This window comes from Vicia villosa, unplaced genomic scaffold, assembly GCF_029867415.1.
Source record: "Vicia villosa cultivar HV-30 ecotype Madison, WI unplaced genomic scaffold, Vvil1.0 ctg.003106F_1_1, whole genome shotgun sequence".
In the NCBI taxonomy this organism is placed as follows: Eukaryota; Viridiplantae; Streptophyta; class Magnoliopsida; order Fabales; family Fabaceae; genus Vicia; species Vicia villosa.
Genome location: NW_026706114.1, coordinates 59957 through 77948, shown reverse-complemented (window position 1 = coordinate 77948; position 17992 = coordinate 59957). Strand labels below are relative to the sequence as shown.

General features: G+C 38.4%; 1 non-coding gene across 1 annotated transcript; it reads right to left on the bottom strand.

Moving 5' to 3' along the window:
* Positions 1–3997: 3997 nt before the first annotated feature.
* On the bottom strand, positions 3998–4104 carry LOC131640410 (small nucleolar RNA R71). Its single transcript, XR_009295248.1, has one exon. It is a non-coding gene; the product is annotated as a small nucleolar RNA R71 (small nucleolar RNA).
* Positions 4105–17992: the final 13888 nt, after the last annotated feature.

Sequence of the window (17992 nt, the reverse complement as noted above, 5' to 3'; positions counted from 1 at the left end):
AGTAAAAGTTTCAAAAATAAACCATAAGAAATTTAAAAATTATTTTATGATAAATATTTTTTAACTATTTAATCTATAATATTGAGTGTCATGACCACCAAAATTTCAAAACAAAAAATTGAAATAATCATTTACTTCTCACTCTTTTACTAACAATACATGTATATTTTAAATTTGTGTTTAAGATTAATTATATGAAATGAAAAATAAACTTACATAATAATTTAAAATTATATATAAATTAAGGACATCATGCTATTTTAGGCGGGACGGCGACTCCACGGGGCTAGGGTAATTTACGCCACCACCGTCCCCGAAGTGCCTTCGGAGAGAATTTTTTCCCATCTCCGTCCCGCGGGAGGAATTCCCCGTCTTTGGGGCCCCAAACAGGGAATCCCTACGGGGATCCCCGCTAACGGAGACAAGTTGACATCCCTACGCCTCACATCTTTTACAATAAACTTTGGTGAGAGATGGATTAATTGGGCGTATGTCTATTTCTTCCTCGAATCTTGTTAGGTACAATAATAAAAAATCCAAAACGTTTTCTTTCTCTCTTTTCTTGCATTGTAACTAAAAGATTGCAGATAGCTTAAGCTAACATTTCTTTTGCAAAACTAACTGAAATTTCCAGTACAGACATGACACATGCTAAAACAGCAGTTTTACATGATGTCAAACAAATGTTACGATATATGGAAAAAACCAAATTCATCATACTAAATTTGATACTTAATTAAAATTGCATAAGGTTAAATCATGAACACATAGAAATGTTAACCCAGTTCAGTGCAAACAACACCTAGTCTCAATTTACAACTTCTCGCCTAATCACTACCCAGTTCTACTTTTGTCTATAAGTCGACATCTAAACCTGGGAAGTAGACATCCCACAACCTAAATCACAACAAATATATCTAACAGTCCCAATCCTAGTGACTTTATAAAAAACAAACCAATTTAGAAGTTCACACTTCAAATACTGAAGGTGGAGAAAAACACAAGAAAGGGGGGATTGAATTGTGTTCTTTATCAATTAAAATTCCATTGACTTTTCTTTAATGTCTTTTCTTTCTTTTATTTTGTCATCTATTGGATTATGTTTTGATGTTGCAGAAACATGAAGATGTAGAACTACATAACGAAAAAGATGTTCATTTTAACTTCTATCGATTATCGTACTTATGTCTTGCTCAGTACAGTTCTGCGGAGCTTTTGTGTGAGTGTGCTAAGTTAAAATGACTTGTGCAAAAAGAAAAAAGACGCATTCATTTTTATCCTAGTTCACCTTCTAACCAAGGCTACCTCCAGTCCACCTTCTTCAGGTGATTTGTCTCTCAACAGAGGTCTTAATCCACTATAACCAAATCATGATTACAACTACACGATCCTCTGTCGTGACTAACCATTCTTCAAAGCCAACTGCTATGACTAACCATCTAGACAATGACCCGTTCACTGATCTCCACGAGATATAACGTCCATTGACTCAGGCACCTTGCACAGTCTACCCACTGTGACGAACCCTGCACAACCGATCTGTTGTGACTGACCCCGCACAATAAACCACTGATAACACGAATTTATATGATATATTTAACTTAATTTTCATAAATATTATTAGCATTTTCATTTAATTATGTTATTTTATTCTGTTATTATGCGGGTATTTTCCTTTGTTTCAGGTAATGAGTCTGTGCGAGCATACTTGTGAAAAGAAGAAGAAACAGAGCAAAAATTGATCCGTATTTATTAAAGAGAAGTGAAAAGAGGTGCTAAGGAAATATGGAGGTGCAAACATACAAGACCCAAAAGACACAGTGGAAGACCAGCCCACGTGGGAGCTGAAACTTCCACTACCAGCATGGAGACGCCCGTCTCCAAGGGCCCACAAGCCAAACATGCCAAGAATGCAAGAGGAGACACCCGTCTCCAACTTCCCTAAAAGTTCTCCACTTGAGACGCACGTCTCCAAGTGCTTACCAAGTCAAATTCAAAAGTGGAGACGATGTCTCCAACTCAGTCTCAATAGGTTACTATTTTTCTGGAAGAAAAGGCACAGCGTGAGAGAAAAAAAGGAACGTTACTATTACTCTATAAAAGGGAATTGATAATTCATTATCAGGGTCCGAGTTTTTTCACTAGAATTATTTTCTTGTTTTCATAGCTTTCAATTAATTTCCTTTCCCGCAATTTAATTCAGCATTCAATTTGCTTAGTTATTTTCTCACAACAATTTCTACACCCGAAATTGTTGTGAACCTTTAACAGGTCTAACCTTAAGTTAGATTTAGTTTTAATTTCTTTGTTTTTCGCCGAATAATTTTCTGAAGAACGATCCAACGGACCTGTGGTGGAAGTTCAAGTACTCAAAGATTCAAGCTTTTATTTCAGATTTACATTATTCAGGTTTCTATTTACCGCTTTAATTATTATTTTGTTGCATGATATATTGTATGCCAATTAATATGCCTAAAATTATGAACCGAATCTATTTATGCATGTTTAACCGTATCAATATGTTTGGCTAATTTATTTAAGATATCAGTATGTAAAGTAATTTAAGCGTAGGGATCCGAAATAAATTGGCTTAAATATGTTTTATTAAAAATCACTTGTTTATGGTTTTATGTCTAATTTAATTTGCTAAAGTTACAAAATCAACAGAGCGAGAGTTTGAGATTTTAGAACTGATAAAGGTTAAAATCAACAGAGCGAGAGTTTGAGATCTTTAACTGGATAGTAGACATAGAACATTAGTTTAAAGGACAGCGAGAGCGTATTAAAACTAATTAGAATTTATTTATTTTCAAAAAGTGTTTTTAAACTCGACACGGGACAGCGAGAGCGTACGTTAGGGAATACTAGCATGATTCGAGTCAACAGAGCGAGAGTTTGAGACTAGGAGATTAAGTAAATAACCTCTTCATGAAATGGGCATTTTATCAACTGTGATGTTTTCAAAAAGCTTTTCTAAATCTAATAGGACAGCGAGAGCGTACGTTAAAAGTTAGGATAGTAGTCCAAATCAACAGAGCGAGAGTTTGAGAGGAGGACTTTTAACTGACATAGTTAATAGAGATTTTTGATTACATGAGAACCATAGCTAATGGAACTTCGGATCACCTAAGTTAGACGAAATACATACTGATATCCGCTTAATATTATACTTCTCAGAGTTAAGATTCTTAGCTTTCTTTAAGAAACAAACCAAGTACTCGTAGTCTTAGCTTTACATAGTAACCTTAGATAATGGTAGGTCGATTTATAGTCCCCGTGGATTCGATATCTTTTAAAACTACACGACACGACCGTGCACTTGCAGTCATCAGATTAATAGACATGTAAAGTCGCGATCAAGTTTTTGGCGCCATTGTTGGGGACTATTTAAGTCGATATCGTAACTCACTGTTACACCATAGAGACTAGAGTAATTCTTTTCCTTTTCTTTGAACGATTGTATGCCAAATACTCGTTTACAAGGAGGGGAATTAATACAACGAATTAACGAAATCGAACGTTTTATTAACGTAAGGCGTCGAATTCATTATCTTCCTGAAGTAGAACCGATTCCAGTTTCCCAGGAATTGATTCTTTCTGATCAAGAAACCACGAAGTTAGAGATGGATGTCAATCTTTCTCTTAGGGACTATGCCGCTCCTTCACAAGCTGAACCGTACTCAAGTATCGCACCACCTACGATTGAGGCGAACAATTTTGAACTAAAACCTTCGTTGGTGCAAGCCGTCCAGCAGAACTAATTCTCTGGAAGCCCTGTAGACGATCCCAATCTCCATTATCCGTGTTCGTGCAATACGCCGACACTGTCAAAGCTAACAATGTCAGTTCCGAAGCAATTCGATTACGTCTTTTTCCTTTCTCCTTGAGAGATAGAGCCAGAGCGTAGCTCCAATCTTTACCATCTAACTCGATAACTACATGGGAAGAATTGAAAAGAATTTTCTTAGCAAGATACTTCCCACCTAGTAAGACTGCGATGCTCAGAGGTCAAATCAACGGATTTACCCAAAAAGACAGTGAATCTCTTTCCGAAGCCTGGGAGCGATACAAAGATATGCTTAGACTTTGTCCGCATCATGGACTTGAGCCATGGTTGATCATCCATACCTTTTATGGTGGTATTTTATATAACACCAAATGACTATAGATGCCGCTGCTGGCGGAGCTCTAATGGACAAACCTCGTGATGAAGCCTACAACCTTATTGAGAATATGGCGCAAAACCATTACCAATGGGGAGGAGAGCGAACTGCTGTAGAAAAATCTCAGACAAAAGGAGGAATGTACGAAGTCAGTGGTAAAGACCGCGTAAATGCCAAAGTGGATGCTTTGACCTAAAAGACCGAGAACCTGACCATAACTCCTGCGGCCACCGCGGATGCTGTAACTCCTAATTGCGAGATATGAGGATTAACTGGACATGTCATTGCTAAATGTCAACTGCTGACAGGTGTTCCAGTTGATCAAGTGAATTACGCTCAGGGAAACCCTTACTCAAACACGTACAACCCTGGATGAAAAAATCATCCTAACTTTTCGTATAAAAACAACAATGCGTTGTACGCACCTGGACAAGCACCTGTCGTTCCACCTGGATACCAAAAAGCACCCGTAACTGCTCCAAATGCCCCTAGGAAGTCGAACCTAGAAATCATGATGGAAAACTTTATAGCTTCCCAACAGCAAACTAACAAAGACTTCCTAAATCAAAACATTCACAATAGTGAGCAACTAAAACAATTAGCGAACAAAGTAGACGCTTTAACTACGCATAACAAAATGCTCAAAACGCAAATATCTCAAGTAGCTCAACAACAAGCGCCTACTGCTTCCCCAGCTGGCACATTTCCTACTCAACCACAACCCAACCCGAAAGGACATGCGAACGCTATTACATTGTGAAGTGGAACAAACTATGAAGGACCAACTAATCATAGAACCCAAAATACACCCATGTCACAGCAAGAGCCAAAGGAACCTAAGACAACACCAACTGATGACCAACCTGCTAAGACGGGTGAAAACCAAATCGAAGTGGAGTCTGAAAAAGAGAAACCTTATGTACCTCCACCTCCATATAAGCCACCAATTCCATATCCTCAGATATTAGTCAAATTTAAAACTCAAGCACAATTTAAGAAATTTGTAGAACTTCTGAAACAACTAAACATAACTATACCTTTCACAGAAGCTATAACTCAGATGCCTTCTTATGTTAAGTTCCTAAAAGAAATTCTCTCTAATAAGAAGAAACTCGAGGACAATGAAACCGTTATGCTTACCGCAAAATGTAGCGCCATCATCCAAAATAACATGCCTCCCAAACTAAAAGATCCTGGGAGTTTCTCCATACCCTGTGTAATGGGAAAGACTATTATAGACAAAGCTTTATGTGATTTAGGACCTAGTGTTAGTCTAATGCCGCTTTCAATCTGTAAAAATATTAACTTAGGTGACCTAAAACCTACAAGGATGTCTCTTCAATTAGTTGACCGCTCAGTCAAGTACCCCGTAGGTATGTTAGAAAATATACCCGTACGAGTAGGACAATTCTATATCCCGACTGATTTCATCATCATGGACATCCAAGAGGACTCTAACATCCCAGTCATATTAGGTAGACCATTCTTAGTAACCGCTGGTGCAATCATTGATGTTAAACGTGGAAAACTAACCTTCGAAGTAAGAGAAGAGAAGATTGAATTTATTCTGTCTCACTTCTTGAAAGCACCTGCAATAGACGATACCTGTTGTTCCATGGACATCACTGACGAATGCATAAAGGAAATAAAGCCAGATCCACCAGAGGATACTGAAATCCTTAGAATTCCTATACCGCCTATTCTTGAAGATGATAACTGGCATGGGGAATATCAAGATAACCAACTAAGTGAATGTCTAGATTTAACCCCTGATCCTATACCTAAACCAAAAAACCTGTTGTAGAACTTAAAACATTACCAAGTGACCTGAGGTATGAATTCCTAGACGAAGAACTTAAACGACCTGTCATCGTCAACGCTGGATTAGAAGGAACCAAAATCGAAAAATTACTCGATGTCTGTCATACCCCAATTTTTGACCTAAGATACCACCTCATATCATTGCATATGCATCATTTGCATCTCTAACAAATTGCATAGTTTGTGTTTGCTACTTGTGACTCAGCAGGGATTTAATCAAGAAATCACTCATCAGTACAAGCAACAATCAACTAGGGTTTTGTTCTCCCTTCATCTCAAATGAATCATCTTCATTAACAATCAACATTTGGTCCTCTGAGATTCATTTTAACAAGCTCAAAGGCTCTGAACCAACCAAATTAGGGTTTTGACTGAAGATAGCATACTCTTGACTTTTGCTCAGGATTTGACCCAATGACTTGGGACAAGACCTCAAGACCCCAAGTACATCATTTTGACCTAATCCATTAGCTCAAGACATCTCCTACACAAAGATTGATCAGACAAATCCTCAGATCAGGGTTTTGAACTATCAGGGACTGAAATCAGGGATCACATTTGGGAAACCCTAAAAATCCCCAGGAAGTCAATCAAAAGTTTCAATCATCTTCAAATAATCCCTATGACAACATCCAATGGAAATTACATCTCAATTCAAGACCTACAGTCATCAATTTCATCTGGTCGACAATTAGGGTTTTTGACCTAATTCATCTGAACAACTGACTTTTTAATCAGGACAAGATGTCACAACTCAAACTATGATTCAATATCCTCTAATGCCTCAATATGATCCATTCATACCATTCATTTGGTGAGGATAGCCTGTTTCATTTGAAATCTCCAGAAACGCGATTCGTCTGAAAAAGTCAACTGTACAAGAACACCTTTGACTTTTGGGAATTTTGGTCAACCATGACTTTTGAAGTTGAAAATCATCAATATATGATATATGAAGTCATTTGATCAAGAAAAATCAAGAAAATCAATCAAGAATCAAAAAGTCAAAAGTTTGACTTTCCATACTTAGAAAATTTTCTAAGTGTTTTGCATGGTTTTTTCCAAACTTTGGAAGGGAATTTCTCAAATTTTCACCTACAAACTGAAAAAAACTTCCAACATGAAAGTTGTAGATTTTGATCCAATAAACAACTTTGACACATATAATTTTTTTCCATAAGATCAACCATTTAAGAGATATGGTGCTTCAAAGTTGGCATCTTTGGAAAATTTCACTTAAAACTTCATTTTCTTCAAAGTTCATGGATCTTTTTCACCCATTTCCTTAAAGGTCTTGAAGAAACTTCCAACTAGGGTTTTGAAGTGTGTAACATGAGCTTTCCAAAATGTCCAAGAGCATGAAAAAATATGGAGTGTAGCCATGGTTTTGAATTTTGACATTAGTGATCATTTTCACTTGAATTTTCACCATTTTTCACTAAGTTTCAAGACTACATGACCTATAATCCAAGTAATGATGCATAGAAGCAATAATTGAATGATATTTTCTGATTTGAAGATCAGAATGGAAGAGGATAGGAAGCTTGGAATTTAACCATGGTTTAGTAACTTTAACCATATGCATTTAATGTAAAAGATTCCTTTCTATCCCTTAAGCCAAATCATCAAACTTTGAAGCAAGTTGCAAAGCTCTGAATTCAGAATCCATGGCCTATAAATAGAGATCATTTCCACTCTTCAAATCACACCAAAACCTCACAATTATAGGTTTTCTCTCTTCTTTCTTGAATTGCAAGTTTCATAGTTTTCAAAGAGGTAGAAAACTCAACCTCCAAACCCTTTGAGTTATGACCAAAGTGATGGTTCTAACATCTCATAAGCATCATTTGGGATATGTTTGAATCATTCACACACCCCAAAAACACATAAAACTCAGAATCACTCTTCAACCTCCATGTTTGCATATAATGAACCTTATCATGCCAATTTCCATTCCAGATCATTTCTGTCCAAACTATCACTTCTAACACCTTCCATATACTTCATATGAATGATCCAAACACTCACATATGACCTGTAACATCTCCATCATCAAATTCGATTCACTCTTGAAACTTCTGCAGATCGGGTACCGTGGTCATGCTCAGATGAATCCAGGTGGTTCCAAGCATCCAGACATGTTCCATAATCATCATTGAAGCTATCCAGATCATTACAAAGCAGCTGCAACACCTCTAACTCAGAATTCGATTCCCAGTTTGGCCGTTTTTGAAGGTAAGCTACTTGAACTTCAAACTCTATTCTCCATGCATCATAAATGAAATATGAACATGCCATCTTGTTTCTGCACCTATGAGGATCATTAACCCTCAATCAATTGCATCATAACTTGCACATACACGATTTCACAATGATTTTTCATATTAGGGTTCTTCGTGTTCATCAGAAAATTAACCATCTTAGAGCAAAAATAAATGAAATTAAATGGCACCATCATGTTCCTTATGGAAAAAACGAGTGAGATACACCCTTCACTTGATCAATTTGGTTCAGTTTTGAAGATTTTCAAATTCAAATGGGGATGGTGTTCTTGGCGCCATTTTTTGCGAAGGAAATTTAAATGTTGAGTTTGAAATATAATCAAATCTTTTGCCTTTGTTAATCAGACCACGCGCGTGGTCCAGTTGGTTATGCTTTTGAGTGGTGAGCATAGGGTCGTGGGTTCAACACCCTTAGGGACCAAAACCTTTTTTTTAACACTATTTTTCTTCAATTTTCTTAACAACTTTAACTAATTATTTAACTAATCAAATCAACTTATTTTTTCTTCATTTTTTACACACCTTTTATTTAATATACATATTTTAACAATATCAAAAAAAATCACAAAAAAAGATTTATTTAATATGCTTTTAATTAGGTTTAAAATGATACATTTTTAAGTGTTTTTAAATACTTTAAATATTGTTTTTCATTTAATTTTTAACCTAATCACTTGTAAATTTTTTTTGTGATCAAACCCTAATCATTTAGGTCTTAATTGAGTATTAAAACTTGTTTTAACTTAATTAAGTTGTTTTCTTTCAAATTCAAATCGTTTTGAGACGAGCGATCGCGATTCTTTTTCAAAACGATAAACCACTTCTTTTTTTAAATCCTTTTTGATTAATCAATCGATTTTCAAAATGAAGTGGGGCCTCTCGAATATTAGAGAGTGTAAGTCCCATTTCTTTTTTCTTTTGTACAGTTTTTTTAACAATAAAACTTCTTCAAAAACAAAACCTTTTCAAACAATTTTCAAATCATTTTCAAAACAACAAAACTTCAAATTATTCAAAACTTTTCAAATATACCATGGGCCTCCATGTAGGTATAAGTCCCAAGCCCCTTTCATACCCTTTTTCTTTGTACAAAAAAGAAAACTTCTTCCAAAACAACTTACAAACGGTTTTTTCAAACGACGCGTCTGTAAATAAAACAATCAACCATGTTTCATAAAATACCATGGGCCTCCATGTAGGTATAAGTCCCAAGCCCCTTTGTAAATACCTGTTTACATAGCTTTGAATAAATTCAAGTGGACCTTTCATCGAGTATAAGTCCCGAACCCCTGTGTATACAAATGGACCATGCTTACAGGTATATTTCGTTCATAAACTCCATTATATACACACACTTTCTCATATATATGCTTATTCATAACTTGTTCATGCCTGTTCATGTTTGTTCATACTTGTTCATGTTTGTTCATATGTGTGATATGTGTGCTTGTTCAAATTAGTACAACACTAGGTTCCCCATAGCCTCCTATTGGGCTTCGTGCAAAGAATCTCCCTAGTTTAGGTTAGGACATAGAGTATGGTTTCCCGGTGAAATCGCTCTAAGAGCTCAAACCAACTATACCATGCCTCCCCTTGGGCTTTGTACAAACGAGTGTCCCTCCCATAGCCTCCTCTTGGGCTTACAATGCAAGGACCCTGGATTGTCCCTCCCATAGCCTCCTCTTGGGCTTACAATGCAAGGACCCTCGGATAGCCTCCTCTTGGGCTTCGTACAAGGACCCACGGGCTTCTTATAAGCATCCCCAATATCCAAATCAAAATACCCTAGGAGATTAGACATTTTTCATCTCTATGATAGGAATATCTCTTCTATATCATCACAAACAATCAAATAATCAATCAATCAACTTAACTTTTTTGCCACAAGTCTGGCTAATCAATCAAACTCTTTTTTGCCACAAGGCTGGCCAATCAATCAAACCTTTTTGCCACCATACTGGCTGATTAATCAAAGTTTTTGTCACAAGGCTGACTTCATTGAAACTTTTGCCACAAGGCTGGCTGATTAATCAAAACTTTTTGTCACAAGGCTGACTTCATTGAAAGTTTTTGCCACAAGGCTGGCTAAAAAGCATCTTTATCATTCTAAGCACCATAAGTGGCATGGCCCCGGGCTTATAATGAAAAGATTTTCAAACAAAAAAAACAGATGTATGTGATGATATAGATTAGATACATCGAACATTTAGATGACATTTGTCTCTTTTCCTTTGCTTCCACTAGCATAAGTGGGAACTACGATTGCTCTGACTTTCTCAACATCCCTTTGAGAATACGTAGGCACAAGGTCGTATCCTTGGCGAGCAAAACTTCTCCAACCATTCAAACCTTAGCACCCGTAGACCCGAGCTACAGATGCTCTGATTCCCTCTAAGGGATATGTATGCAGAGGATCGCGATGATCTTTGCGAGCATAATCAAACAAACACCTTAGGTCCCACCTATTTCACAACAGAACCTCCACCATAACATAGAATGAAAAACAATAAAGAATCCTATAGAGTACTATAGATACGTTGGGTGCTAATACCTTCCCTTCGTATAACCAACCCTCTTACCCAAGATCTCTCCCCCACTTTTTAGGTTATTGCAGCTTTTTTCCTTTTCCTCCTTTGGAAATAATAAAAAGTTTGGTCAGAACAAAAGAAAAATCATTTTTTTTTAGCACTCGAGCCCAAAGAAGGCATCAGGTGTCTCATCCCGAAAAAAAAGGATAAACGATTTTTCGCCCGCGATAGAAAAATGGCGACTTCACTGGGGACCATCTTTTTATTGTTTCCAAAGGAAGGGTTATTTCTAATTATTGTTTTTATTTTAATTTTTGTTACATGTGTGATTCTTTGGTTCTGTTACTTGTGTGGTTCTGTTACAAGTGATACATTATGGACAAATCCTAACCCGGATTAAGTACACATAAGAAATTAGGTGGAGGGTATAGTCATGTACAGGCGTACGTGAGAATCCTTCCGCTCAGTGGAGGTTCCTTGTTGGTAATATATGTTTAGCATGTTTCGTAGCGAAAACATTATTGCTGCATTGAACTGTAGAAGCTTAGTTGGCCGTAGAACCCCAACCCATCCTGGCCTTATTAGGACGTGGTGCAGAAACGATCCAGGTGAAGACTTGGATAGCTGTCATGCGGAGAACCACACTCAGACGAGTTTTTCTTGAGAATATTACTGGCTCATGAGATGAATTGTGGAAAGCCGGTAATATCCGAAAGAAAAATGTAGACTCTAACGTATCAGTAGAACATGTTGTACAGGTGATTAACTAGAACTATCCCATTTTTGGTTCTCTGACCTCATGCTCGTGACGCTGGACCTTTGAACCTATGTGTACCATGTTTGTGTTACCATGTTTGTGTACCATGTTTGCGTTACCATGTTCGTATTACCATGTCTGTTTTACCATGTTTGAATATGTGGCATTCATGCATCCACGCATTCATACATTCATTAAAAAAAAACCATCTTTTTTCCATAAAAACATGATTTTTCCAAAGATTTAGAGAAATTTTCTTTGCAAACATTAGGATTAAGTTATGGCAGAGGTAAAGAGGCATACCAAGAAATATGGTTTCAAAGCGCCTGATGTGGGAAAACTGATAGAGTTATCATCTTTTGTACAAGATCCTTCGGATTTTAGGGAAAGTTATGGAAAGCTTTTGCCTATCCTGAATACTCATGTTGATGAAGGACTTCTCAAAACTCTGGTTCAGTTCTATGATCCCGTCTACCGTTGTTTTACCTTTCCAGACTACCAGTTGGTACCGACCTTGGAAGAATATGCCAATCTTTTGGGTATTCCTGTGTTTGACAAAATACCCTACAATGGTTTGGAAGCCATTCCTAAGTCACACGTCGTTGCAGCAAGTATCCACTTGAAGAAATCTGAAGTAGAGAGTAATTGGACTACCAAAGGAAACCTCCCGGGTCTAACTTCACACTTCCTAATAAAGAAAGCCTTTGATTTCATCGAAACTAGTAGCATGATAGCTTTTGAAGCTGTACTAGCCCTGCTCATCTATGGGTTAGTTCTGTTTCCCAACGTCAACGACTTTGTTGATATCAATGCCATAAAGGTCTTTCTGATTGGAAATCCTGTTCCGACTTTGCTTGGTGACATGTATTTCTCTGTTCATCATAGGAATCGCCAAGGCGGTGGAATCATTGTTTGTTGTGCACCTCTGTTGTTCCAATGGATTGTTTCACACTTACCTGAGTCTCCTATTTTCACAGAAAACCGAGAAGGCTTGCGTTGGCCTCGAAGACTTATGTCTCTTACTAATAATGATATCCGTTGGTATACCTTGGCTCACAGTGGTACATAAACCATTGAAAGTTGTGGAGAGTTCGCCAACGTACCCCTCATTGGTACACAAGGAGGAATTAACTACAATCCGATTTTAGCCCGACGACAACTCGGGTATGCAAATTCAACTAAACCCTTTGGTCTCGCAGTGGAATGCTACTTTTACAAAGAAGGGGATGATCCTCAAAGGTTGAAAACAAGAATGGTAAGAGCTTGGTACGACGTCCGATGGAAAGAAAAAGGCGAAGCGAGAAATTGCATTGCCGTGGACACCTATACCTGCTGGGTAAAGAGAAGAGCAAAGGAGTTTCAAATGCCTTATGTTTATGAAAAACCCATGTTCCCTGCAGTATCTCAATTGCCCAACATTCCCACTATGGAGGAATACCAAGACACTTTAGCCAAGATGAGGATAGAGAAAGATGCCTGGGAAGAAAAGTTTCGTAAGACCGATGTGGAAAACAGAAGGTTGAAGAAACGAGTGAAAGATCACGAAGAAACTCTTTACCGTCAAGATGGATGGCTCATGAGCAAAGATGAGAAGATTCGTCATAAATACGCTGCAATCAAAAGGTACATCAAAGAAAGCAAGAGAAATCTTGAAGGTTCAACAAGCAACGCTCCAACTCCTGACGACTGGAAGAATGTGATTGACAAGCTGAGGACCGAAAAGGCCAAGTTGAAAGCTTATTATGGGAAAGAAATCATGAAGCTCAAGCTGCACAATGCATTTGGTTCTTCGTCTGATGAAGATGCTTAGGATTGTTTAGCTTTTTATTTATCATTTGCTTTTGTAAGGAGCTACGCTCCAATGTTGTAACATTTCCCATTTATTCAATAAAAGAATAGTTTGTGTTCCAATGTTTGCAAGGAAATAATCTTTAAAATATTTGGAAAAAATCATAAACTTTTTTTTGCATACATCATTCTGCATATCGAGTCTGTTGTATAGAGTCTTATCTTTTGGATCTTTCTCCATTAGATCGTCAAGCTGTCGCGTCTCAAAGTTTCTCGACCGCGCTCGCAATCAGATCACAGATACAATACTCGTTCAAGCAGAAGAAGAATAATGGAAAGTTCTGAACAAGAGAATATTGAGCTTCGTGGTACAGTGACCACTCTTCAGGAAAAATTGGAAAGTCTCACTACTCTGGTTGACTCCGTAATGGCCGCACAGAATCAACCGCCGCCACCCAACAGTCAAGCAAGAGTGACATCTGAGGTCACTACTCCAGTTCCTACAGTCGCTTTCAGCATTCCATCTTTCTCCATGCCAGAAGGTTGGGGCCCGCCTTTCAGTTTTGGTACAGGATTCCGCCATAATGTTTCTGGGGTTCAAACATCCACAACTGAAGCGCCTGCTGCACAAAGTTCACAGTTCACTCCAAATCAGGGGGTAACTTTTTCTCAAGTCACTATGGCACTTTCTCAACCCACTATGACAGTTCCGACCCCTACGGTTCACACTGTTCCTTATGATGGCAATGAGATTTATCATGATCAAGGTGATAGCACAAATCAGCGTAATCTTGTGGGAGATCTCCAAGAGCAGTTTAACAAGATGCAGCTGGAAGTTAAAGCTATCCGTGGAAAAGATTTGTTTGGAAAGAATGCCCAGGAGCTATGTTTGGTTCCCAGTGTACAAATACCTGCTAAATTCAAGGTCCTTGACTTTGAGAAGTACAAAGGTAGTTCTTGTCCACAAAGCCATCTTGTGATGTATGCCAGGAAGATGTCTACTTATACAGATAATCATCAGTTGCTTATCCATTACTTTCAAGACAGTTTGACTGGTGCCGCACTGAAGTGGTACACAGGTTTGGATAGCACCAATATTCGGACTTTCAACGACCTAGGTGAGGCCTTTGTCCGACAATACAAATACAACTCGGATATGGCTCCGGACAGAGATCAGCTCCGATCCATGGCTCAGAAAGATCATGAAGCTTTTAAAGAATATGCCCAACGATTGAGAGAAACTGCTGCTCAGATTAATCCACCATTAAAAGAGAAAGAGATGACAAAGATCTTCTTGAATACTCTCAGTCCGTTTTATTATGAACGCATGATTGCTATTGCTCCAAGTGATTTCACCGAAATGGTAAACATGGGGATGCGTCTAGAAGAAGGAGTCCGAACCGGACGTCTGACTAAAGAAGGTGGATCTTCAAGTGGAACCAAAAAGCTCGGAAGTGGTTTCCCAAAGAAGAAGGAACAAAGTGTTGACATGGTATCCCAAGGGAGGCCAAGAGGAAATGTCAATCGTCAGCGACAGGTTGCTTCTATCACACCAGTCGTTAACACAACACCAAATCCGGGATTCACTCCTCAGTTTCAGCAACAACAGCCTCGACAACAGGCACAGCAGCTTAACAGTAATCAGAATCGTGTGCAAAGAGCTCCACAGTTTGATCCGATTCCAATGACCTACACAGAATTGTACCCTGCTTTGATTGAAAGAGGTCTTGTTCAAACTAAAGCACCACCACCAGTACCTGAGAAACTCCCATGGTGGTAGAAAGCTGAGGTCTCATGCCCTTATCATCAAGGAGCACCTGGCCATGATCTTGAGCATTGCATAGCTTTGAAATATGAAGTTCAGAGGTTGGTTAGATCTAATCTCCTCTCTTTCAGAAATTTGAATCCTAATGTGCAAGCAAATCCGCTGCCCAATCATGGAGGGCATGTTGTAAACATGGTGTATGGATGTCCTGGTCCGTACCGAATCTTTAATATCAATTTCTCAAGAGCCGATTTGGTACAAATGCACGCCACTCTCTGTCGAGGGCCGAGTTTTCGCCAGCATCAATACGGTTCATGTAGCATATGTTGTGTAGATCCTCACGGATGTTCGATTGTGAGAAGAGATCTCCAAGTACTGTTGGATAATGGTACTATTCAGATCTACCGAAATAGGGATGAAAATGAAGTTAACATGATAGGATGTTATCCGCATGAGCTTTTAGTCTCAGATATCAACTCGGAAATGCCTAAAGTTAACATCATCGTTCCTCATTTCAACATGCCTGAGCGTATGGAAGTTACTTACAACAAGCCGAAGGTTCCTATTGCTCCTTTGATCATTTGTCTACCTGGACCTGTTCCTTATGACTCTGACAAGGCAGTTCCATACAACTACAATGCAACAATGATAAAGGATGGACAAGAAGTTCCTTTACCTACTCTTTCATCTGTTGTGAACATCGCTGATGTGAGTCGAGTAACAAGAAGTGGACGTGTGTATACTCCACTACCTCCAAAGCAGCCTGTTGCTCCTGCAGCCGAGAAAAATCCTATCAATACACCAGTGGGGAATCCTGTGGAAATTCCTGTCAGTAATACAAGCATTGATGTTGGTCAATCCAGTGGAACCAATGTCAATCCTGACTTTGATGAAATTTTGAAACTTATCAAAAGAAGTGAATACAAGATTGTGGATCAGCTTATGCAGACTCCTTCAAAAATCTCAATACTTTCATTGCTGTTGAATTCAGAAGCCCACAGGGAAGCCCTGATGAGAGTTTTGGATCAGGCTTTTGTAGATCATGATGTGACTGTTGACCACTTTGATGGGATAATAGCCAACATAACAGCTTGTAACAATTTAAGCTTCTGTGATGAAGAACTCTCCGAGGAGGGTAGAAATCACAATCTCGCTTTGCACATTTCTATGAACTGTCAGTCAGACTCTTTGTCCAATGTGCTGGTAGACACCGGATCTTCCTTGAATGTGATGCCAAAGACGACTCTTGCTAGGTTATCTTACCAAGGAATGCCTATGAAGTTCAGTGGTGTAGTTGTCAAAGCATTTGATGGATCGCGAAAATCTGTTATCGGCGAAGTCAACCTTCCCATGAAAATTGGTCCACAAATATATCAAATCACTTTCCAGGTCATGGACATTCAAGCTGCTTATAGCTGTCTGTTAGGACGACCATGGATCCATGAAGCAGGGGCAGTAACTTCTACGCTCCACCAAAAGTTAAAATTTGTAACAAATGGAAAATTGGTAACAATAAGTGGAGAACAAGCCTTAATGGTGAGCCATTTATCCAATTTCTCTTTCATTAGTTCTGATGATATGGAAGGAACACAATTCCAATGTCTCTCTTTAGAAGACGAATCTTCCAAAAAGAAAGCATCAATCTCTTCTTACAAAGAGGCAGTGAAAGTAGTAAAAGATGGAACTACCACTGGCTGGGGGCAAGTTGTGATCCCTACCAAGAATGAAACCAGAGCAGGTCTCGGATGTTCACCAACATTCTCAAACTGCACCAAGAAGGATGAAACCCTTCGTCCGATCAAAGAGACATTCATTAGTGGAGGATTCCTTAACCCAATTCCTCAGGAGGTTAATGTCCTTATCGAAGAATGTATCGAAGAAGGTCTACCTGATTCTGAAGAAGAATGGAAATGTTATCTCAATGACTCAGGATATATATCTCAGGAAGAACAGTATGCACCATTTCATCCTCCTTCAGAGAAGTCTAAAGAAAATGAGCCTATTCCTGCAGAAATATGGGATACCTTGGGACAACCAAGTGGAAAATTTGATTATATGGTGAAATACACTGCACCTGAAAGTTCAAAGATTTCCATGGAAGATATCCAACCAACTGGATGGGGAGATTCCTTTGAATATAATAGTCAACCAGAAGAGGCTTATCAGCCTTGTCAATTTCCTCAGCAGCCTGAAATTACTGAAAATTTCAACTTCAATGCATCTGCCAAGGTTCATAATCCTGAAGATGGTTATTATCACATAAATGCCATTTTTGAAGATGAAGGGGAAGATGGTCCCGCAACTGACTCGGAAAGTGTCGCTGACAATGAGTCTCTTCATCCTGAGGACTGGGAATTACATCCTGAAAATTCTGAAGATTGTGACTCGTCTTATGCTCTTCAAGAAGTAGAAGAAGACCGTTTCAATTCTACAAAGAACAAGGTTGACAAACCAGGACCTTCAAATCCTGCCCGACCAGCGGTCAATGTCAAAACTGAAGATAATTCTGAGGAGATTTTTCCTGAATACATAATACACAGAGGAGTTCGTTGCTACTGGAAAGCTGTCGACGTTCCGAATGTTGTTCGCCGCTCAAAGTAATCACCTCGCTGTTATTTTGACCTCCTGCCTAGCCCAAAGCAGAGAGATGTTTTATAGGGCTTTGCTTTTAAATGTTCCGCCCAAATAACTTTGTGTATAGGGCTTTGTTTTAAAAGTTTCCCTCTTTGTCCTGCCCAAGACAAATGAGTTTGTGTTTAGGGCTTTGTTTCAAAAATGAATCATAAATAAAGTGTCATTTTGAATTCCCTACATTATATGTTTTATTTTTGCTTTTTTCTGGAAATGATAATCCTAAAAAACCAAAATAAAAAAAAATAATAAAAAAA